Source organism: Rhinatrema bivittatum, chromosome 16 (assembly GCF_901001135.1).
Source record: "Rhinatrema bivittatum chromosome 16, aRhiBiv1.1, whole genome shotgun sequence".
In the NCBI taxonomy this organism is placed as follows: domain Eukaryota; kingdom Metazoa; phylum Chordata; class Amphibia; order Gymnophiona; family Rhinatrematidae; genus Rhinatrema; species Rhinatrema bivittatum.
Genome location: NC_042630.1, coordinates 33,539,627 through 33,552,316, shown reverse-complemented (window position 1 = coordinate 33,552,316; position 12,690 = coordinate 33,539,627). Strand labels below are relative to the sequence as shown.

Sequence of the window (12,690 nt, the reverse complement as noted above, 5' to 3'; positions counted from 1 at the left end):
TACAGGCCATCCCACGAGGCCAGGAAGCCCGGGCAAAGTCTCAGCTGCTTAAGGAGACAACATCCCAGAAATCGAAGGTGAACCGGTAGATTGATAGAAAGGCTAGCCCAAGGAGCGGGGCAGCTTACAGTAATCCAGTACCCCAAGGCAAACCCCATGGAGCGGGGAGGCTCAAGATAGTCACTTGAATGATGAGCGCGACCCAATGAGCGGGAGAGCACGGCCAGTCTTGTAGAACACAGGCGTAACCCCGAGGAGGGGGGGAGATTGGCCAGTCTTTGAAGATTGCAAGCACGACCCCGAGGAGCGGGGGAGCACAGCCAGTTTTGTAGAACACAAGCGAACCTCAAGGAGCGGGGAAGGCTAGTCGAGGAACTCACAGGTTGTCGTGGTGTTCCAAGGGAGACCCGGATGGTAGAAGCCGGCAGCAGAGTAGAACCCAAGAGGCGCAGGGCCAGCCCGAGGAGCAGGGTAGGCCAGGGGAGCGAGTCCCCTTAGGAGCGCACACTGACCCCCGAGGAGCAGGTGCCAGACAGGGTCCGAGGGCATGGCAAGTCACGGCAGCATCTCAGGAACACGAGGCAAGAGTTGAGGACTCATACGGGACTTGTTGCCAAGTCTGCTTGCTGGGAGCGAAGGTGGAGCTTAAGTACAGGAGTTTGATGACATCATCAACTAGGGATGCCCCTGAGGTTCCTGCCGAAGAAGCTTCAAAGGCGGGGCCGGTGATGCGCGTGCGCCTAGGAAGGCCTGACATCGATGCAGGAAGTAGCGGCATCCATGTTGCCGCGAGGAGACCCGAGGAACACTGCGATACAGGCAGGCCTGTGCAACAAGCAGACCCAGGGAGAGCAGGAACACATTGCAGGCAGTGAGTACTCGAGGTCACAGCCGTCTGCAACTGACAAGCATAGCAGCCTCCCAACAAATAGTCACATCGGACTGCTCGGTCACAAAATTCCAAGGCAACGAAGGACCTAAACTTGTCCTGATCTACCATCTATTGTACACTCACCCTGACTCCTTTCTCAAACTTTCTGAATTCCTCTGTGGCATCGACACTTTGCCTCACAGACTCGTAGGTGACTTCAGCTGTCATGCTGATAATCTTATTGTAAATACCCTTTACAGGCCACCCACTTGTCTACCCAGCTCACTAATCACCTTCTATGAGAATGAATAAATGAATAAATCACCTGAGAATCTTCCCAATGGCAATGCCGCCACTTTTCAGTGTAGCATGGATGATCTTGGACTTGGTGAATCAGGGTTCCCACTTACAAGCATGGCCACTCCCTAGACTTAATTTTTCATTTTGCAAACATTAATCTTGATCCCAATTTGATAACAGTAGACCGAATCTCATGGTCAGACCACCACCTAGTTTGAGCCACCATTCCTATCCCAAGGCAAACCTATCTTGCCCCTCCATCCAAAACACCCTCCAGGAACCTTTCCTCCCTCACAACTGAAAACATAAACAAATTCTCAACACACCAGAATCTCTAAATCCCCAAACCCACCAGAAGCCTTAGTCCCAACATTGGAACAATGAATTCACCTCAAAAAATAAACTTCCTAGCACCACTTAATCGAACCCTGCTAGATGCTCCAGAAATTCTCCATAGTTCCATGAGGGGTCTTCTCCTGAAACAGCAATCTCTCCAACTTGAAACGAGCTTGGAAGAAACATCAGACACCAACCTTCATAATTTCAAGGAGCATTTAAAAAAAATACAAAGCAGCTATTCGCCAGGGCAAAAAAGAACTAAAATTTCTAAACAAATGGATCCCTCTATAAACCATGTGAGCCAAACTATTTGAACAGAAGCTCGTCTTTATCTTCAATCACCTCTACTATACAGGGGATCACATAGTTTGAGGATTTTGCCAAAGTTCTTACATAGATAAGATCCTGGCAATATGTTGCTTTCCTTTGACGCCTCTCCTCCCTCCACACAGTCCCTTAATGATCTTATTCCACAGAAACCTCCAACTCTCTCCAGACAATATCACATTGTCAGACTTTAGAACAATCATCCCCCGAAAGGGGAAAGGCATTCTACAAAGAATTGGCCAATCCTTACCCATTAGACCCAATTCCTCCAAGGTTCATCCGCACTCTAAAGAAAAGATCTAGCACCATGGCTTTCCAACATAATCATTGGCATCTTATTTCAAGGCTTCCTGCCAGATACTCTTTAAAACAAAGTGTAATCAAACCTATCCTGAATAAATAAGGCACTGACCCCAAAATAATTGATGACTATCATCCAATGTCTAGCCTCCCATTCTTATCCAAACTAGTAGAAAATGTTCTCTACTTCCAATTCCTTGCCTTCCTCAAAGAAGGAAATATTCTCCACCTTCACTAGTTCAGCTTCATAAAAGACCAAGGAACCAAATCTGTCCTGTTGGACATCACCAATCGTACTGATCTAAATTCAGGTCAAGAGGGTGACTCCATACTAGTCATTCTGGATCTTTCTGTAGCACAATTAATCACAGCCTTCTGATTCAGTTGCCTAGGGAGTATCGGCATTGAAGGAACTGCCCTTAAATGGTTATCATTTTTTCTATCCAATAGAAATCAATCTGTCTTGTGGGCTAGTCAGCAGTCCACTCAAAAAAAAACCTCATATGTGGAGTACTCCAGGGTCCCATCCTTTCCCCTATTATCTTCAATATCTACATCCATCCTATCTGTGACCCGATTCGGTCTTTCAACTGTGCTTGTCATCTGTTACCAGATGATGTCCAACTTAGCATCAAAATGGGATCCGACCAAGCTTTTCACATCACCAGTCTTAACAACTGTCTGTCTCCAGTAGCTCAATGGCTCACGAATCACAGCTTAAACTTAACCCTATGAACTCCTCTGGCTAAACCGCCAAGGGCAACCCTTGCGGTCCCTACACCTCCTAGCCAGATGCCCCTCCCCCCAGCCCAAAGAAACTGGATGAAGCCTGGGGGTTCATCGTGACCCTAATCTCCTGATTGAATCTCACATCTCTAATGGGCCGAAACAGTACAGTGCGCTCCTGCCATTGGACGCGCGTTTTCCCTTACCCCTTATTTAGTAAGGGGCCGAAAATGTGCGTCCAGCCCATGGCACCTAATAGCGCCCTCAACATGCAAATGCATGTTGATGGCCCTATTAGGTATTCCCGCGCGATTCAGTAAGTAAAATGTGCAGCCAAGCCACACATTTTACTTTCAGAAATTAGCGCCTACCCAAAGGTGCACAGAAAACTGCTTTTCTGTGCACCCTCCGACTTAATATCATGGTGATATTAAGTCGGAGGTCCCGAAGGGTAAAAAAAGTAAAAAAAAGAAAAGAAAAATTTTTTTTAAATGGGCCAGCAGCTGCCGGGTCGAAAACCGGACGCTCAATTTTGCCGGCGTCCAGTTTCCAAGCCCGTGGCTGTCAGCGGGCTTGAGAACCGACGCTGGCAAAATTGAGCATCGGCTGTCAAACCCGCTGACAGCCGCCGCTCCGGTCCAAAAGGAGGCGCTAGGGACGCGCTAGTGTCCCTAGCGCCTCCTTTTGGCCCGGTTCTACCACCGGGTCTCAAATACTGAATCACGCGCACAGGCGAGTGGCCTGTGCACGCGCCGGGAGAGCGGGCGTTCGCCCGTTCTCCCGTGGACTTTACTGAATCGGCCCGTAAGACAGTGAAAGCCCCCTTTATGTACTTCCGCCAGATTACACAATTACCTCAATCACAATAACCTCGCATCAAATATTTATGCTCTTATCACCTGTTGACTAGATTACTGTAACTCTCTTCTGACTTGCCTGAAATGGCTACCAACTTGTGCAAAAACCCAGCAGCCAGAATCCTAGTAGGAGCCAAAGTATCAGAAACATCCTATACATAAGGCCCATCCTATACAAACTGCAGTGGCTACTGCTTGATACTAGGATTACACTCAAGACCCTCTGCTTTGTCTACAAATGTATGAACAGACTGGCCCCCGGAGAATCTTTCTTGTTTCCTTGCTTTTAAAATCCCTGCTAGAGAACTCCAGTCTTCACAAAATGCATCTCTCTCCTTTCCACCCCTAACTTCTGCCAAGTTAAACTGCACTGGACTAAGGGCCTACAGCTCCTATGTGCCCCCAAGATAAGGAAGGACAAACGTCCACTACCCCTCCACCTGAAACCTTTGCTATCTCACCCTCCAGAAAAAAAAAAAAAGCAAAGCATGTGCTGTTCAACCAGGCTTTCTCTCAGATTGATCATTAACGGAGAAGATACCTTCCCTACCCCTGGACTTATGCCATTATAATAGTGCTCCGTGCTAGCTGTTGTATTTGATAACTGTAACTGTTTGAAATCTGCTTTGGGACCATCCCTGGCACAAAGCGGAATATCATACGTTCGTAAATAAATAACATAACATAAACCATCTGTAAGACACACCTTTTCGGACTGCTTTAAATGTTCCCCCTGGCTCTACCAGATAATCAACATTGAACCTAGTGACATCTAACCCACCTGACTTGGCTCCTGCCAATCATGGCATCACTGTTATTATAATATAATGCTTCTTATGTGTTTAATAATTTAACCTTAATTATTCCTGCTCATGCAACAGTCATTAAATCTGGGCTCTAGACTGGAATGCCTTTTCTCAGGTTGGTTTTTTTGTGGTTTTTTTTTTTACATAGAACTAGGGAAGATATTCGAGGCCAATTTACACTAAATAAGAAACAAGATTTGAGGAACAACATACATCACTAGAGTTTTCTTTTAAATACTGGCAGATTTCCAACGTCCTATTTCATGATACTCAGTACCCTCAGTTTAATCCCATTCGTGGCTTCTCAGTCCTGGCCTTGTTGCTTTCTTCTGTCTGTTTTGCCTGTCCATGACTAGATTGTAAGCTCCAAGGGGCAAGGACTGACTGTCCATTATGTGTGCCTGTACAGCACTGCTATACAAATCACGATAGCAAGAAGCAATAACATTTCGTTTTTCTATGTTAAATCGTAGACCGACTACAGACAGTGGGAGAGCTCCACATTCCAGCAGATCCTTCCTTCTGCCCTGTTGTATCCAACTGCACAACACTGAGAGAGCCAAGACAGTCCAGAGGAGAACCACTAAAGTGGAACAGAGTCTGCCCTATAAGCCTCATGAAGTGAGACTTAAGAGCCTGAATGCATTTACCCTAGAGAAAAGAGGAGAGAGGTGGAATACACTGGAGACGCTGAACTATCAAAAGGCTTTAAATAAGGCACAAGAAGGGGAACAACTCTACAACAGAAGGTTGATTTGAGGTTCAAATAATTGACTCCAGGGTAACACAAGAAAATACTTCTTCATGGAAAGCATGGTGGAGGCGTGGAACGACTTCCCAGTGGAGGTGATGGAATTCAGGTACTCGGATGGCAAGCACAGGGGATCCTCAGTTGTTGGGCAAGTGAGGGGAAACATTGGTAGCTCGAGTACGGTCTGTCTGCAGTATTGCAAAGGGACAATGGGTGGGCTGGATGGTCCTTGAAGTCTTTATCTACCATCAAAGGCTATGTTTCTGAGTGGCTGATAAATGAATCTAGAGATAGGTATGAAAACATGGGCTTTTCTGCCAAGTTAACTACCTCATTGATGAATAAGTTCATCCAAAACCCAATGCAGGATCAGAGAAGGGGCTGCCACTGAAGTTAACGAGGCTTAGTCCTTAAGATGATTTGGTGCCTTCACTTCGTGACTACTTTACATACCTTAACAGAGCGAGGGTGCTTTAAATTTAAAATCATTCTGGGTTAATCTTCTTAAGACACTTTTTTTTCCTATAAATCAGTCACCTCAGAGAGAGCACTCGAATATCTAGATATTTCATTTATGATCTAGAATGCTCTTTGGGTACTAATCGGGATCAAATTATTATTCACCTCAATGGCTCCTTAGAGAAAATCATCAGTTGGTTACACCAAAATAAACTTAAGTCTCAACCCCCCAAAAGATAGAGATGCTCTGGATTGGAGAAGAAAGACCCTGTCCTCTTGAAAGTGGTCCTTGGAGAAATAATTCTTATTGTCAGTGTCTTGGATTCATACTGGAGTCCCAGCCAAGATCCTGCAGTAACTAAAGCTGCGTTTTTCCCCGCCTTCACCAGTTCTGACCATTGCTGGACAGTGCCACCTTCACAACAGCTATTCGTGCTACTGTCATCTCTCGCCCAGACTACTGTAATACAGCTCGCGAAACTGCCGTCTACAGCTCGCGAACACTACCGTCTACAAATTATGCAGAACAACACCGTGGCCCACTTGATAATGAAGGTACAATATCCATTATACCACCTTACCCTAGCCCTGAAAAAGCTTACACTTGGCTACCAACGCTTTACCGCACCCAACATCAAGATCTGAGCTATAAATTCCTCAGAGACTTACCCCCCCCCCCCCCACCCTACCTCAGCAGCTCCTGCCCACTACGGTCATTGTCGCCTCATAGCCCCACCCCTGAGAACCCTGCACCTCGCCAGTGCCAGGAATAGAATCTTTGCAGGCTCTCCCCCCCCCCCCCGCCCCCCTCCTTTGCAACACTTTGCCTCATCTGGCCGGCCCCCTGACCTATCTTTCAGAAAACCATTAAAAATGTGACTCTCTGAGGCAGATTTGGGCATGAGCCATTAACATCTGTAAATCACTTTTCTCAAGCCTCTAAAAACTTCGCTGAGACCCCTGACATCTGTTCCTCTCTGGACTGTTAGAATTGCCCTTCTCTACCTGAGTGAACAGAATCTCCTCCTGCCTCTGGGACATGGACTGGCTAGGTTCATTTTCTTACCTCCTGATCTGATGTACCGGATTGTTAGTTAACTAGTGGTAACTCACTTTGGATGCTCTATGGAAGAGTGTGTCATAAATAAATGATGATGATGGCGGTCTACCTTTCATAGACCCTTTCTCTCTTCTCTGTAGGACAGAATTTTTTCTTGGGCCATTACAGAGTTTCTACAGATGCTATCTAAGCCCATGACTAACTCAGCAGTCTGTTCAGCGGTCACCCTAGAACCATAACTGCGTTCATAGTAACTGTAGATTTATTACACTTAATCACCATCCATTGGGAACGAAGATGTTAATTTGGATTGAATCTGAGCATTATCTTCTCGCCCCTGGCTCACGAAGATTCATCTTGGCCTGGAAAGAGCCCAAGTTCACTTTGGGTTTGCATCTGGTTTTATGGGAACCTTTACGGGGTTGCAAAAGTCCGTATTCAAAAAGGATTCACCAGGTTTTCTATGGACCTTTATGCAGTGAAAAGGCCAAATCTTAACTTTCTGTCCTGTTAGCATAATCCAAGTTTGCCACCCTTGTAAGAAGGGAAGAGATGGGTTGCTTTTGGAGATGACATCAGCATTTAAAGGTATAAAATGTAAATGATGCAAAGAAAGCAAACCTTTTTTTTTTTTTTTTCAGTGGACAGGGAGTTCCAGATCAAAAGGTTTGTACATGAGGCTCCTAAGGGGTGAACTCGGGCGGGGGGGATAAACACCGGATGATATTCCTTCACAGAAAGAGTGGTGGATGCTTGGAATGGCCTCCCAGTCCCAGGTGAGATGGCAGAGGCAGAAACAGTGTCAGAATTATAGGAAGTCTGGGACAGGCACGGAGGGTGCCCTCTCTTTGAAGAAGCGATGGTGAGGGCAGGAAGGAAGCCAGCGGCCAACCGAGGCCTACGGCACTGCACCAGGACCAAAACTGGGCAGACGCAAGACGGCCCCCCCCCCCCCCCCCCCTCCGTTTCGGTGCTCATCGGCTGTCAGAGTCTCTGTTCTGATTTTATGTTTCCATCTCATGAATGTCCGAACCCAGTTAGAGTCACGTCAAAAGCTTGTTGCGAAGTGGGCTTCTCCTTCCAAGACCCCACACCAAGGTAGCCCAAGAGGCCAAAAGACAGAGCGCAGCTCACGAAACCCAGAAGCCCGCAGGGCTCAAGCCTTGCTCATCCCCACAGTATTTACAGATTCGTTTCGTGAAAGGAAGAGTGGCTGATTGCAGAAAAAACAATGTTAAATAGATTTATTTAATCGCTTCTTTTTTTTCTTGGACTGAATGTGAGACCTAACTTTCTTGTGTGTGAAATTGTTTTGTTTTTTTTTTAGAATTGGTGTTTGGACTTAGCTGGTTTAAATCTTTTTCACTTGTTTTCTATTCCCCTCTCTTCCTCCCCACCCCTCATTTTTTTTTGCCCATGCAAACACCACGCCAGCACAAAGGAATCTTTGTGCGTGGAAGAGAAATAGAAGGGAAAAGGCTAGCAGAAGCCCAACAATTCAGCTTGTGAATCCGCCAGACCACTGTCGAAATCTCTCTCAGCTGGACCTCGTTAATAAAAGCATTGAGCGGGGCGAGATTAAATCATTTCCCGTCCCCCCCTCCCTCCCTTCGCTCTCTTTCCCTGCCTCCCAGCTCCTCGTTTTCTCTATCCCAGTCCCTTTGAACCCTGCACCAACACACACTCACTTTGTGTTCGGCTGGGAAGAGTTAGGGCTTGCAAGTATAAAAGGGACAGGAGAATGGTCCTGGAGCACAGTAATGTATTGCAGTTTGGAGCTGGGCTACCAGATACCTCCACACTAGGCTTATCCTCTTAGGAACAACCTAAGTTTTGAAATTAAAAAAAAAAAAAAAAAATCCCCTTTCGGCACCTATAAACCCCGCTCTGAGCATGCGGCAAACAGACAGCCTTGCACATTGTATTCTGAACATCCAGTGGGGGGTACAAATTGGGGGAGGCCAAGGTAGCCATCTACCTCTGCCTAAGACATAGTCATGAAAGGAAAGCATGAGAAAGTTCAGACCTGGCGGGCCTCCTTAATTCTGATTTTCCAAAAACGAAGGCGATCAGTTTTACGCATCTCTGGCAAATTAATTTCTTGGAAATGAATGCTTATAAAACATTAGTAAATGCCAGCGTAGAGCATGCAGTGGTACTTTCTTAACAAAGCGCTCCAGGCAGAGGTACAAACACTCTTAAGACTGCAGGGACAGCTACTAGACTCTTGGGTTGGGTTCACTGAGGAAGTTTACTTACCAAAGAATGGTCCTTGCAGAACTCCAACATCCAAATTCTGGCATTATTTGAGATAAGTCAGAAGAGGGAATGCATCTTCACTGGACCCACCAAGAGCTTTGTCCTAAAAGTCAAAAGGGAAAAAATCCAAAATATCCTAATTTATGAAAGGAATGCCAAAAGCTTTTTCTTCCTTCTTCCCCATTGCAAGATGATATTGTTGAATTACTCGTTGCATTGATAATCCATGCAGAGAGCTACTGTTGTGTTGGAATTTTCGGGATATCTTAAACCCAATTTCCTGTTATTAATGACAGCAATATTTTTTTTAATAAGCTCTGCACTGTGCTGGATTAAAATCTACATCGAGTTAATCGAAAGTATCTTTTCTTATCTATCTGTAAAAGCCCATCAAAATAAAAAAATTAAAAAAAGAGTCGGATGTCTCATATAATTGAAGGACCGGCTTTTCCACAGCCAATCAAACAACATCTGGCACAGGGAAGAAAAAAAAGCCATAATCAGGCGAATTTTCAAAAATTGGCATGCGTAAAAATCAGTCTATACATAAGTAGCCTCTGCTTGTGTATTCTGTATTTTATAAAAGTAGAAAATAATGCATGCATCTTCACATCCATGCACATATACGAGCATATGCGCTCCAAAGGCGGGGCTGACACTTAGGCGTGCAAGTTACTATTTTAAAAGACACTCAGGGAATTTTGACCAGGTGGGATGTCTGAGTGAACTGGATGAAGTTCAGGCTAGAAAACCAGGAGGATCTCAATGACCTTGGATTGATGGACTAATTGGTAAAACTGGTCATTCCCTTGATGTGCCCGTGTTTTAAAATCGGCCCAACTTGTGCTCGTAAATCTCGAGACATGTAAGTCCTACTTTATTTTCATTTGTAAAATATGTGTGCCTATATTTTTAAAATAGGTAGGAAAAGTACATGCGCTCAATGCATTTACCCTTCAACACATACATGCAATGCATTTCAATGCATTGCATGTATGTGTTGAAGGGTAAAGATACACATATTTTATAAAATGCGCGTATGTCATAAGTGTGGGCTATACAATACTATGGTAAAACTGTATGGAGCCATATACACGTATTTATGCTGGTGCATGCATTTGTTTGAAATTTAACCTCCCTGCGAAAAAAAAATCCAACTTAAGATGATCAGACGGGGTTCTGAGGTCCACTTGAATGCCTTGCATTGCTTACTGTATGGACACTGTTTGATTTCTCCTTAGGACTCTCATCTTTTTTCAGATGCATCATTGGGTTTCAAAGGAACCTCCTTGACCGACATAACAAGAAAACCTTTCCACATGAAAACAGAATTTACTAGGAGGGTTCGTAAGCAAAATATATCTTACACTTTGATATCTAATCGCACATTTACAAGGATAATTTGTAAAGCAAAATGAGTTGTATTTATTTGTAATGTTGTTTTATGTTCATAATTGTATTTTATATGAAAAGTTTTAATTTGCTTAGCATAACATTGTTTATATAGGTGAAAAAAAAAAGTATTTTGAATAAACAAATAAAATAAATAATTCAACCTAAACCTTGCTCCAAGGTGGGCGTGAAAGAAGAAGCTTCTTCATGGCCCTAGCCACATCTAGAAAAAAAAGGCGAATTTTAGAATTCAAAAACAAAGAATCTTTATAATGAACAAACAGTTTCATAACCCATTCCTGATTCAGGCTCAGATACAAATTTAACAATTAAAGCTGATGTCTCACTAGGTTATTCCTCCACTTTTTCTAGAGCGTGAAAAAGCTGGCCACTAAACACAGGGCATGGCCAGTGAACTAAGCAAAGCCACATCTATGCTGAATTTTAACACACACACACACACACACACACACACACACACCCCTCCCCAATAACAAACCATACTCTTACTAGTGTCTTTGTATAGGAAAATCAAAGCCACTTGAACAGAATGTGGATTCTCTTTATTCTCAGGCTAGGAAGACATGTTTTAAACAGTTTCCTTTTTTTACAAAGCAAAATTAACGTCAAGGTAATGACGGGCGCTTTACTTTCTGGTAACTTTGACTGGTCCTCTGGTTTGTTTTTTTTAATTCATAATTCCATAAAATTCTGGACGTCGTCCAATAAAAGGTTAATATGCATAACACAATCGGGCATTGGACTTGTTAAAATATCTCCTTTTTGGGATGAGAAGAGGGGGCGTTTAACAGGCTAAAAATAAAGATACCCATGTACTTCTTTTCCTATAAAGAGGGCTTTGGTATAACAGAGTTTGACAGCTATAACAAATGCAGCTTAAGAATGTATCTCAGAGGAACAAAATCAAGGGATTGTCAGGAAGGAGTTTGCTCTAGAGGCAAGACTGGATTAAATGTTTCTCCAAGCCCTGAGGACTGCTTAAGGCTTGTTTGAGGGGAAGGGGGTAAACCTGGTTTTCTGTTTATCAGGGCAAAAAAAAAAAAAAACCCAGCAAAGATTTGGAACAGAAAATAAGGGTCAGGCAACATGAGGCTTAAAATAAGGGCAAGTTGGTTCGCTTTGCACAGTTTTGAAAGGGTGCGAGGTTTCATTCCCTGCAACTTCTGGGAGGGGAAAATAATTAATGGAAGGGAAATTTAAAAAAAAAAAAAAAGACTGCAAAGCATTCTGGGACTTTGGTCCCTCTCCTTCAATGGAGGACCTTTGGGCTTTTTTTTTTTTTTTACCAAAGCTGGGTGCTTTCCTTGCACGTTTGGGCTTTTTTTTTTTTTTCTTTTATCCTGTGGAAAGCTTTCCCCTTTCTGGAAGCTGCCGGAAACAAGGCCTTTTAACAAAAAAAAAAAAATAGATGCGCTGCCTCATCCATCCCTTGTGAAAAGCAAAACCGGCTTTCTCTACCTTTTATGCTTTTAGATCCAGCACACACCCCCCCCCCCCTTAATTATCTATGTAGGCCACTTAGTCTGAGGGTTTATTAAATTTTGCATTTGATTGGCGGGGGGGGGGGGGGGGGTTGTTCCTGTTCACGTGCACCCCCTCCAAGGTGAAAGGGACGTTTAGTTATTTAATTTCTCTTTTGCCTTTCAAGCACTTCAAAGCAGAGTTACATTTCCAAACCTGTCTGGCCCAGGGACTGCCCGCCACCAGCCCCTCAGCTGTTCAGGATATCCACAGCCAGCGTCATTTTCAGATACTGGGCCCTCCAGGGTTTGGGGGGACCTCCCTGGGTCTTGGCAAGCGGAAGCAAAGCAGAAAGAAGATTGCATCCAAAGCACATCCTTCACTACCTGTTTGAGTCGTCGGGCATTTTATAGGAAATGTGTTCAGTTAGTCCAATAAAAAAAAAAAGGTGCCACCTTATGACAGAGATACATACATGTGTGGTTTTTTTTTGGTTAACCTTTCGTGTCGGTGCATTTTGACAGGGAGTGAGCTCGCTCAAGATGGTGGGAAGCAGCCCCAGCTCCTGCCCTCTGGGAACGCAGCCTTCCTCCAGGAGCCAAGAGAGGCAAAGAATCCCATTATCTGTGGGGGGGGGGGGGAGGAGGAGGAGAAGAAGCCATGCAAGACAAAAAAAAAAACCTCAACAAAATTGTTTACTTCAGACAGGAAAAGCCAGTGAATGCTATTGCTTCTGAACCCTGGCGGAAGGCAGATGAAAG

The 12,690-nt window shown here is 44.4% G+C and overlaps 1 long non-coding RNA gene across 1 annotated transcript in view; it reads left to right on the top strand.

The window, feature by feature from the left end:
* LOC115078897 overlaps nt 1–12,366 on the top strand; it is an 88,304-nt gene extending 75,938 nt beyond the window's left edge. Inside the window, exons 3-5 of the long non-coding RNA XR_003853165.1 lie at nt 5,000–5,386; nt 10,316–10,398; nt 12,117–12,366. This is a non-coding gene — a long non-coding RNA (uncharacterized LOC115078897). The remainder of the gene's footprint in view (nt 1–4,999; nt 5,387–10,315; nt 10,399–12,116) is intronic.
* The last annotated feature ends 324 nt before the right edge of the window (nt 12,367–12,690 follow it).